Raw genomic sequence first — 11115 nt, 5'->3', positions numbered from 1 at the left:
ATTGACGAGGACTCGAAGGCCGCTTATTACAGGCGAAAGGCAGATCAGGGTAATGCAGGTGAGCCTAGCCATAGCAACAGGGTTGTGGTTGAGGATTGGTACTCGGACAACGAGTTGCTTACTCAGTATGTTTCTGACTGAGGGTTTTTGATTGCGTCGTCTGTTAGTTCCATGCTTTATTAATGATCAACGTAGCTATGTACTAGAAATTTCATTGTGTTGTCTTATTTTCCATTTGAACTATTGATGTATTGTACCCATGTATCATATACTCGGATTACCCATGGTCGATCTTAAGTTATCACATCTGTTTGTATCATGCATTGAGAATTTCTAAATCGAACATAATCGAGTGAAATTATTTCGAATACAATTCGGCACTGGTTCTGCCGCGCCATATCCCAGGTTCTACCGCACCATAGCCCATGGCACGGTAGTGACGCCCCATGCCTTACGACACGGCAGCACCTGGACGCAGATAGAAACTGACCAGCCTAAATTGCAACTAAACGGGAGCTGTTATCGGTGCTGTAAACAACTACAAGTGCTGCCGCGACCGTGCGCAAGTTGAAACGAATATGAAGCAGATAAATGGATGACAAGTTGCCACATAACATTTTCATCCTCATAGTTGTACCCATGAACCCTGCAGGCCGTGGTCATATGAGAGCAAGGGGCATGCATGATCTGAGGGACGTTGCAACTGCACTCTACCTTTTCAAGATCAACTCGGTAGTTTCGTCCACTATAACGTTCGCCGCCTAAGCTTGTGCCACCCTTGCCCCGTACACTGAAGATATGGCGGTGGGGTCCATACGGCTCGGTAGTGTGCTGCTTGGACAATTCCTCGGTCTCCTTCAAATGTTTAGCTCTGGCCTTTCTAAAACGCCCATGCTCAGCTATATTTCTCTGCGCAAGTTTCCACCTCTTGACAAAATATTCATTGTACTTATGAAAGGAGAACTCAACAATTCTAGACATAGGCAACAATCGAACTCCGGTGAATACACGGTTGAAGGACTCCGAGGAGTTAGTGGTCATGATGCCATACCTGAACCCCCCCTCGTCCTATGCTAATGCCCACTAAGCCTTCTATTTCATCTGCGGCTCTAACCAGGTCTTTCCTGCTTCATTTACCATCTTGTCTAGTTCTCTCTTTGTCTCCTTGAACTGGTGCTCTGTATGTACACAACATAGAGCCTTTACCTTGTCACATACCTCGTGCTTCCGCTGACGTCGCCAGAAATTAGCGGCAAAGTATCTCATGCACCATCTATGCACTAGATGCGGGAACCCATCTATATGCTCAGCTGTAGCATTAAGAAGCCCTAGGTGACGGTCCGAGATCAAACATATAGTGCGAGATGGGCCAAGCACTTGTACACGTAGAAGCCGCATGAACCATGACCATGATTCATCGTTCTCTCCCTCTACCAAAGCAAAAGCCATGGGTACTATCTGGTCCTCAGGATCAACAGCAGCAGCCATCATCAAGGTGCCCCTGTACTTTCCTATCAGGAAAGTGCCATCAACAAGTACGACTGACCGACAAAACTAGAATGCATGTTCTGTTTGTGCGAACGACCAGAACACATGATAGAGGACATGCCTCAACGGGCCTCGAAAACACATCCCTCCGGTGTCCACAAACCATTTCAAGCCAGGGTTGTAGTAATGCATTGCACATAAGATGCGGGGCACCCTGTTGTACGCTTCCTCCCAACTACCCCATCGAATCACTAGGGCAATTTGCTTAGTACACCAAGCCTTTTCGTACTTCACATCGTACTTAACGAATTCAGTTATGGACTGTTGTAAAGAAGACACCGAAATGTCATTATTGTCATCAACGAGCCCCAATATATGACGGGCAAGGTAACATGCAGTGAGCTGCTGATGATTTTCCTTCCCCCTATTTGATAGGCAAGTATGGTGTTCGACAACTTTACTTATCCTCCACTTGCCATCACTCTGTCTCTTTCGTGCATTTAACCTCCACATACAACCGTTTTTGCATATCACGTGGTACCTCAACTCCTGGTCCGAATGAGTGACGGTGTACGGCCTATGGTGATACATAGCATGGTCTTGAAGAAAGAGCTTGATCTCTGACATTGTATTGAATATCATCCCCTTCCTAAGGGTTTCTTTCTCATGGTCATACAATGATTTCCTACACATCTGGAGACCGGTGTCACAAACTGCCATATCGGTCATGCTGACATCCCTATAGTTCGGAACGCCCCTGAAAGGTACGTTCATCGACCTTAGTTGCTCAAGCTCAATCGCTATGTATGGTGGTGGTGGAACGTACTGTGAAGCGCCTCCTATTCTACCCTATGAATCATAGGGGGTACCATCCTCTAGCAAATCTGTGACTAGTCTACCCTGAGCCGGCATAGCATGAAGTACCTCAATTGGTACTGGTAATGGCATAGCATGAACCGGTACTAGCATGGCATCAACCGGTGTTGGCATAGCATTTGTACCTCTTTGGTCATCATCAGAATCGTCTGAATCACTGCTAACTATATCACCGATCCTGTCCTCCTCCTCCTGCTCCTCCTCTTCCCGTTTGAACTCATTCACATCGAAGTCATTACTTATACAGCCTACTACAGTTGAATGAAACTTCTCCTGCGTCAACTGACCGTCCAAATCCATGTTATCCTGAGTTGCTTTCCCTTCGACCCCTAATTCTTGTTTATTGCCTCCAAAACCATCAATGGACGGGCCGTCCTGAACACCCTGCATCCTATACACATTCTCCACCACCACCTCAGCCATGGGCACATTGGAACCTTGGAGCAGCCAAGTATAGCGGGACCAATGAGCAGGGTCGTATAAGGGCATGAGGACATAGTGTGCCCTAGTCTTCCCAGTATCAAACCTCCCCTTCAGTATGAAATCACCACCAAACTTTGCATTCAAACGGACCCAAAGGTCGTTGAAGCTAGGAGATTCATCAAACCATTCCAATTCTTCTTCCATATCCTCAAACATACCATCTTCTCTCCTAACACTTCCTCCGTATAAAACTCTAACACAACAATTCATCTGCAAAAGCATTTCAAGAAACTCCATCAAATCGTCGAAATCGTCATACGTAATGTCCATAATAATATTAATACCTATTCTAACTATAACTATACTAACTAATCTAATATTAACATCTATACAAGGCTAATTACAACAACTAATTAGACTAAATCCAATGTATAACTAGACTCGCTAACTGAACTAACTAAACTACCTAACTTTACTATCTATACTAACTTACTATATTACCTATACCAACTAAACTAACTAACTTTACTAACTATACTTTACTAATTATACTAACTTTATTTATTTTACTAACTTACTATACTAACAATGTCGATTCAATCAATAAATACACTAGGGGAGTACCTCGCGGCAACGGTGCTCTTCCTCGGCGGCGGTGGCGTGCAAGATCGGGCTGGGAGACGCGGGCGGGCGCAGCGGCTGGCCGGCGGCCGTGGCGTGCCGGAGGGGGTGGCGCGCCGGCGTGCGGGCGCGGGGGGCGCAGCGGGCTGCCGGTGGCCGTGGCATGCCGACGTTCGTCGCGCGGCGGCCGACGTGCTCGGCGGCAGGCAGGCCCTGCCGGCGACCGGCGCAGGCGGGCGCGGGTGCGGCGGCGGCGGCGGCCGCGCCCTGATCGGTGGCGCGGCAAGCCCTGCCACGTCACCGGTCAGCATTTCCGGTCGTCGCCACGTCAACCACCCGCCGCGCCACCATGCATGGTGCGGGCATTTCGCCGCGCCATGGCAATAGGCGTGGCCAAAAGTGTTTGTTTTAAAAAAAACAGTGTTAGATTTAAAATTAGTTTACAGAAAGTGTTAAAATTAAAAAAAATCCTTGCTGGAGGCTCTCGGTGGGTGGTGGTGGGTGGGGTAGGCGGGTGAGAAAGGGAGAGGAGGAGGGGGCTAGGTTCGCTGCACGCGCCCAGGGGTGTGACGAAACAGGAGTGACACGCGGGGACCCTGGGAAAGCGTTTAGCATGCACTGAGATCTTCTGGTACCAAAACTAGGCGCTTCTGTTGTTCTATTCTAGTTCTAGTTAGGGAATTTCTGTTCCCGAGTTCAAAAGATGACTACCTCAGTAAAATTATATGTTTATAATATATCTTTTAAAGTCATAAGTATTATAATACTAATATTTTCTATAATGCTAGTTAAGTTTGAAGAAGCTTGACTCAATTAAAATGTAAAATTATATATTTTTTAGGACAGATATAGTATCCAAATCCCATCTTAAATGAATGTTATTTTAATTTAATATATAATTTTCTCATTTATATGTGTATATACGTGGTCAGCGTCCAAAGAGATTTAACCGAATAGGCTTCAATTTCAAGCAATATGTCCCCTCTTTTCTCCTAAGCTGTATGACAATTTCTATTTATTTTTTCCCTATCTATAGCACTAGAAAGATGCCATCTCGTTCGTTTTCTGCTCTATGTATTTCTTTCACGACTCTTGTGAGGCGTTCTCACATTACACTACGCATAATAGCGTTTTGTAAGCGGTCGATAATTGCAGCTAAAAAGCGTTTCTTCGTTTGTTCAACACAATGAACATATTAACGATACCCGAAAGAGAAATCCATATATCACCTCGATCTGTACCAAACAAGCATGCATGTATGTTGTACTGTTGTTAATCCGATGAACATAACCTTATCCAGAAAAAAAGATCAGAGAGTTTAGTGGAGGCCACAATTGTATACTTGAATGTGGAGAGAGAATATTATCCTTTTAAGTAAAGAGAATAATTAGTCATCGTTAGGATGCTCACTCTTTATATATCCAATTTTATTAAACTGCATTTTATTTGTTGCTTTTACAACCGTGCCCATTTATCCCAGGCGGATCTGGCTTGGTGTTAACTGTTTTAAGATTCAACTATATGGAAAGTGTGGCAGAACTGTCCGAAATAACACGTTTTCAGAGACGCTCGTTTTCCACTAGACACTAAGCACCTCGAAAGTTAGCTACATCGGACAGTTCCGTCGAGCACACCCCACGGGAGAACTCGAATCAATCCACGTTTTACCTCCAGAATCCAATAATGAGTACGAGCTTACAATACTTAATCCATTTCATGCAACAAGAGTTCTTAAAAATTATTTATTACAATACTAGGGTTCAGAGTGTGATAATTAAACAGCGGAATAAAAATAAACATCTAGCGAAAACGATACAAGAATCCATCTGTGTCCACCAGAAGAATCCTCCACACCAGAGCTACTCCTCAAGCTGCACCTGCAACAGAGTAAAATAAACCCTGAGTACACAATGTACTCGCAAGACTTATCCGACTAGTAGGAATAGTTTCCTGACTTCAAAGGATATGATAGGCAATATGGGTTTGCTGCTTTTTTGTTTGCGAAAAGCATTACTAGAAGTACGTTATTAAGATCAAGTTTAATTAGCAGTCATGATTACTTCATTAGCTAACCATTCTAGGTAAGCACATATTCTACTTTCAAGCAAGAGTTGAGTAATCAGAACCATTTCACCATCTTTTATCTTTCAGTTCTTACTACGGTGCTAGACCATAGCCAAGTCGTACCGTCTCACGAAAACGGCGATTCGCGAACCAATATATCCCAGCTGGGTACTCTGAAACATACGTCCCATTTGTACCTCAGACACAAACAAGACCAATCCATTCCACTCCTGTCGAGAGGTCCAGGTCCCCATCCAAACTTGGACTCCAAGCCCCCACACTTGAGACCCGGTCTCAATATGGTGCTTAGACCTCAATCTTTTCCCGCCTCCAATCAGTCGGTCCAGAAAAAGCTGGAACCCACGACAAGAGCGTAACGAGTCTTCTCGCTCCCATAAGCAAGTATGTGCTCAGGATAAAAAGTCTGTGACCTGACTACCATCCACAACAACGGACCGTCCTCAATCGATACGGATAGGGAAACAGTATAACCAAACTAAGCCCCGTTGGCCGCGGGATATAACCTGTTACACCCACCAATACCCATACCACATCCCTGCTCGGTCTCCATTTTCCTTTCATCATTTTTATCATGAGAATAATTATAATAATCACCTGTTGTGAGTAACGGCATATTACTCACGCTACCAAAAACCTAAGCATAACAGCTACTCGAACCTATACTAGTAGGACTCATAGGATATTTATATCTATGCAGGTGATTTTCATAAGATTCCTATAACGTAAATGCACATAACATATATATACAATGATTATAAAAATAAGGGGTTATGCACCGAGGCTTGCCTTGGGTAGGCGCGGTGCGCGGTGTCAACTGCGTCAGTCAGTGGCGGCTCCGAGACCTCCTCCTGCACGAGAATCTCCTCGTACTTCTCGACGATCTCCTCGAACTCGTGATCGCCGGTGGTCACGATGTCCGCCGACTCGTTCTCTATATGCATGCGATGATGATGCAACAACTTAGCTTTTAGACAACAACAACTCTTAAAATAAGAGTACACATATTAAGCTACTAAGCTAGCTCTAATGACAAAGATACTAAGCTAACTATCAGCTCTATCGAATCAAGTGTCAAGCTCACCCTAACAAGTGCTTAATTTCCTAAATCAATGTTATGCTCTTATTCAAATTAAAGGTTTAATGGATATGTAGATACCCTAATAAACAAGCTATATTAGGGCTACAAAAATTACAGTAAGCACATAATAATACAATGAAGTTACTGTAAAAATTTTAGGATCAAAGCTATCACCAATTTACCACAAAAAATCCTACAATAATTACCCTAATAATATTAAGCACTTTCAAATGATTTAATAGCCCTTAGTATCAACACAGATATACATGATCTATCTATACTACCAGATAGATCACAATTTTAGAAACCTAACAAAATTTATTTCGTAATTTTTGGACACATACACGAATTTATATCAATTATACAAATCTAGCTCAGAAATTGAAATAGAAAGCTATTACTAATTCCTTAAAAAAAAGAAAAACGAATTCTACTATGCGGCCCACAAACGCGCGGCCCAAGCGCGAGGCGACCCACGATGGGGAAGCCCGCACGTGATAGCGCTTTTGCAGAAACGTCCTCGCGCTATCCGATATTAACGCGACCGCTTTGCGCACTATTCCTATAGACAGCGCTTATGCAAGGAAGCCCTCGCATTAACCCATCTTCGCAACGGATTGGTCCCCGACGTCACCGCGCTCGCCGGCGCGGCATTGACCGACACTGAGCAGCTACCCTGGCGAACTGGGGACCCCTACGACGCATCTAAAGAGCCGTGCTCACCTACGAGCCAACGCGCAACGATGGGCATCGATTAGGAGACCAGAGACGAACTACAGTGGCTCCTTAACCGCGATGACGGCGGCGGTGTTCCGGTGAACTAGGATAGCTACCGGCTTAACCAGCTAGCGTGTGAGCAGCAGGGGCTCACCGTGGACCTGGCCGAGGTGATGGTACGGTCGGGGACTGCCCGAGCGAGGCAGACCACGTGCGACCGAGCGGCACGGCGGCGCACCGCGGCAGACACGACCGTGTCAGCAACGCCAGGGTAGCGGTAGAGGTACAACTAAGGAGCATAGGGTGACGTAAAGGTGAAAGCGAAGCTAGCAGTGCACTTGGATTGGATCGGGGTGGATAGATGGAGGACTGCCCACGGCAATGGCCGAGCTCGGCCTTATCGGCACGGCGGCGGGGAAAAACTCCAAATTGGAGCTTGGCCGTGCGAGCTTAGGAGCTTTGTGCTTTTGCTTACTAGCATGTTTATGAGCTTCCTTATTGCCTAAAGTACTAGTGGCATAGGTTTGTGTGACATTGCTTCTAGAATTAGTTAGGTGAGCTTTAGCTAGCTCAGCACCTTGATTGCTTAATTAGGATCTTTATAAGGTACTTGTGAACTTTGATAGATGAGCGTTGTCTTGGCTAGACCGATTGTTTTAATTCCGTATTTGTTTCGGTTAGCCGACGCGATTAAATTTAGAAATGACTATTTATTTCTCTCTCGTCGTCGTCTCGACCCTACACTGTCCCGGAGCATAGGCACACAGCGCGCTGAGCGAGCGAGCGTAAGCACAAAGCGAGCGGGCGACTTATACAGGTTCGTCCGGACATATGTGGCGGTGCAAACTGACGCTAGTGGATTTGTTTGTGACGAGTTAGACGGGTTGGATGATCCGCACTTCCGCAGGACCGACGAGCTCCTCGGGTCGGGGTCTTATACAAGTTTGCCACCTGCAAGCAGTGTGTGATGCAATCAATCTGCATTATTAGACTCGCTCTCTCTTGCTTATGACGACTTCAGTAGAGACAAAAACTACAATCTAGCTCACGGACGTCAGTCTCGCGGGAGACGACTATACAGTCGAGTCGTCGTCTGCACATTACCCTCCTCCTCATCCTGTAGTCACACATGGCGAGGCCACACGTGGTGGTGGTGCCGTACCCGTGCGCCGGCAACGTGAACCCGGCGCTGCAGATCGCCAAGCTGCTACACCACCACGGCGTCTACGTCACCTTCGTCAACAGCGAGCACAACCACCGCCGCGTGCAGGCCACCGAGGGCCCAGGCGCCGTGCGCGGCCGGGATGGCTTCCGCTTCGAGGCCATCCCGGACGGTCTGTCCGATGCCGACCGCAGCAAGCAGGACTACGGCCGGGGCCTGGAGATAGCCGTCAGCACGAGCTGCGCCGCGCCGTTCAGGGACGTCATCACGCGGCTCACCTGCACGCCGGGTGTGCCGCCCGTCTCGTGCGTGCTCACCACGATGCTGATGAGCTTCGCGCTGGGCGTGGCCCGGGAGCTGAGGATCCCGACCATGACGTTCTGGACAGGCAGCGCGGCCTCGCTGATGACGCACATGAGGCTCCGGGAGCTTCAGGAAAGAGGGTACGTGCCACTCAAAGGTAAGCCACGCACCGACGACGCAGCGCCAAAGGGAAAATCTTTCGCCAGGATGAGCATACGCGTTTCATCGATCAATATTTGCGGCATGTGCACGCAGATGAGAGCTTGTTGACGAACGGTTACCTCGAGCGCACCGTCATCGACTGGATCCCCGGCATGCCACCGATCCGCCTCGGCGACTTCTCCAGCTTCCTCCGCACCACCGACCCGGACGACTTCTGCCTCCGCTTCAACGAGTCGGAGGCCAACAGCTGCACCAACGCCGGCGCCCTCATCCTCAACACCTTCGAAGGCCTGGAGGCCGACGTCCTCGCCGCTCTGCGTGCCGAGTATCCGCGCGTCTACACCGTCGGTCCCCTGGGCTCCCTCCTCCGCCGTGCACTCAAAGGCGCCGCCGCCGACTCGGCGCCCGGCGGCGGCCTGAGCCTGTGGAAGCAGGACGCCGAGTGCCTCGCGTGGCTGGACACGCAGGAACAGGGCTCCGTCGTGTACGTCAACTTCGGCAGTCACACGGTGCTGACGCCGGAGCAGCTGGCCGAGTTCGCGTGGGGCCTCGCGGCGAGCGGCCACCGGTTCCTCTGGGCTATCAGGGACAACCTCATCCGTGGCGGTGGCGGTGGCCTGGCACTTGAAGCGCTGCCCCCAGGATTCACGGTTGAGACGGCAGGGCGGTGCCGCCTGACCCCGTGGTGCCCGCAGGAGCAGGTGCTGCGGCACGCGGCCGTGGGCTGCTTCCTCACGCACGGCGGGTGGAACTCGGCGTGCGAGAGCGTCGCCGCCGGCGTGCCGATGGTGTGTTGGCCGGGGTTCGCTGACCAGTTCACCAACTGTAAGTACGCCTGCGACGTGTGGGGTGTCGGCGTCCGGCTGGATGAGGAGGTGAGGAGGGAGCAGGTCGCCACGCACGTCGGCGAGGTGATGGGAAGCGAGGAGATGCGGAGGAGAGCGGCGAGGTGGAAAGAGGAGGCAGACCCGCTGCCTGCCCCGGCGGCTCGTCGTGTGAGAACCTGCTAAGCATGGTGGGAGCGCTGATGAAAAGCACACCCAACGACTCACAAATAAGCCTGAAGTGCTGAAGGCTCAATTCAATATAGTTATACTTACTTGGACTGAATAGTCTGAAACGCAATGCAAAGGGTTGTTTCATGTGTCGAGGTGAATAAAACTATCGGAATTTGCAATTTTAGTCGCATCAAAATCTGCATGTTTGTATTGGCACATTCTTGGACGTGCCGACGAAAATTAAATCAGGCCGCACGCAACGCCTCAACAAGCCTACGGCGAGAGTGATCCATGATCTTTTGTCATCAACAAGCCTACAACTGGATTGATCCACAATATTCTTCCATGGGAACGCCTGCAGCCCGTTACAGGTGCGGAACTGACGCACAATCTTCTGCTATCAACGTCAATGCATACAATTTTTTAAAAAGTTTTAGGGCATAGCCCCGATCTTAAATTTAATAAACACCTAAAGCTTGTAGACTTTTCGCCATTGGTGTCTAAATGTGAAAGAAGATTAGTCACCATCTCACTACCGAAAACCTCAAATTTATCGAGTGTTTTTATGTTTGCCGAGTGCATTCCCTCGGGCACTCGGCAAACAAATTTTTTGCCGAGTGCTATCCTAAAAACACTCGACAAAGAGGTGGGTTTGCCGAGTGTCAAACAAAAAACACTCAGCAAATAGGGTGTGTCGGGTTCATAAACCCGGGATCCCTCGGGGACCGGCTTCCACGCCAAAGCTCGACCCGAGAGTCTAAAAACAAACAGGGCAAAGGGGCGGTCCAGCAACCGACCGGAAGGTCAGGCCCAAGAAGAGCAATGCCCGCTCATCAACTACTTCGGCCCATCTATCCGACCGGAGCGCTCGCTTCGGGCTCCAACCGCCTCCGGACGGCCTCTGCGATCGGAAGGCCTGCCCCGAACCCTACTTCCGACTCCGACCCCGCGTCTCCCCGACCGGGGTACGTAAGAACCCTGCTCGCCGCTCTTCTCCGACTAGCGCAACCGAAGCCGACTGGGGCCATCCGACCGGGGACCCCCGCTCGGAAGGGACCAGGGACGAACGGAGAAGGCAGCACGCGAGTCAAACCACGGTACAGGGACCATACCCTGCACACCTGCGGGAACAGTGTTCCACGACCACCCTGACACAAACAGTATTATAGACGTCGACATTTATCCCTACAGTATTGTAGGCG

At 49.0% G+C, this 11115-nt stretch overlaps 1 long non-coding RNA gene and 1 pseudogene across 1 annotated transcript; one reads left to right on the top strand and one right to left on the bottom strand.

The window, feature by feature from the left end:
* Positions 1-5136: 5136 nt before the first annotated feature.
* Positions 5137-9173, bottom strand: LOC136471699 (uncharacterized). Its single transcript, XR_010762088.1, has 3 exons — positions 9035-9173; positions 6280-6424; positions 5137-5285 (listed from the first exon to the last, which is right to left on the bottom strand). It is a non-coding gene; the product is annotated as an uncharacterized lncRNA (long non-coding RNA).
* LOC136471698 (7-deoxyloganetin glucosyltransferase-like) lies at positions 7738-10116 on the top strand (annotated as a pseudogene).
* The last annotated feature ends 999 nt before the right edge of the window (positions 10117-11115 follow it).

This window comes from Miscanthus floridulus, chromosome 8 (assembly GCF_019320115.1).
Source record: "Miscanthus floridulus cultivar M001 chromosome 8, ASM1932011v1, whole genome shotgun sequence".
Taxonomy (NCBI): Eukaryota; Viridiplantae; Streptophyta; class Magnoliopsida; order Poales; family Poaceae; genus Miscanthus; species Miscanthus floridulus.
The sequence above is the reverse complement of the archived record's forward strand: the minus strand, read 5'-3'. Positions and strand labels throughout refer to the sequence as shown.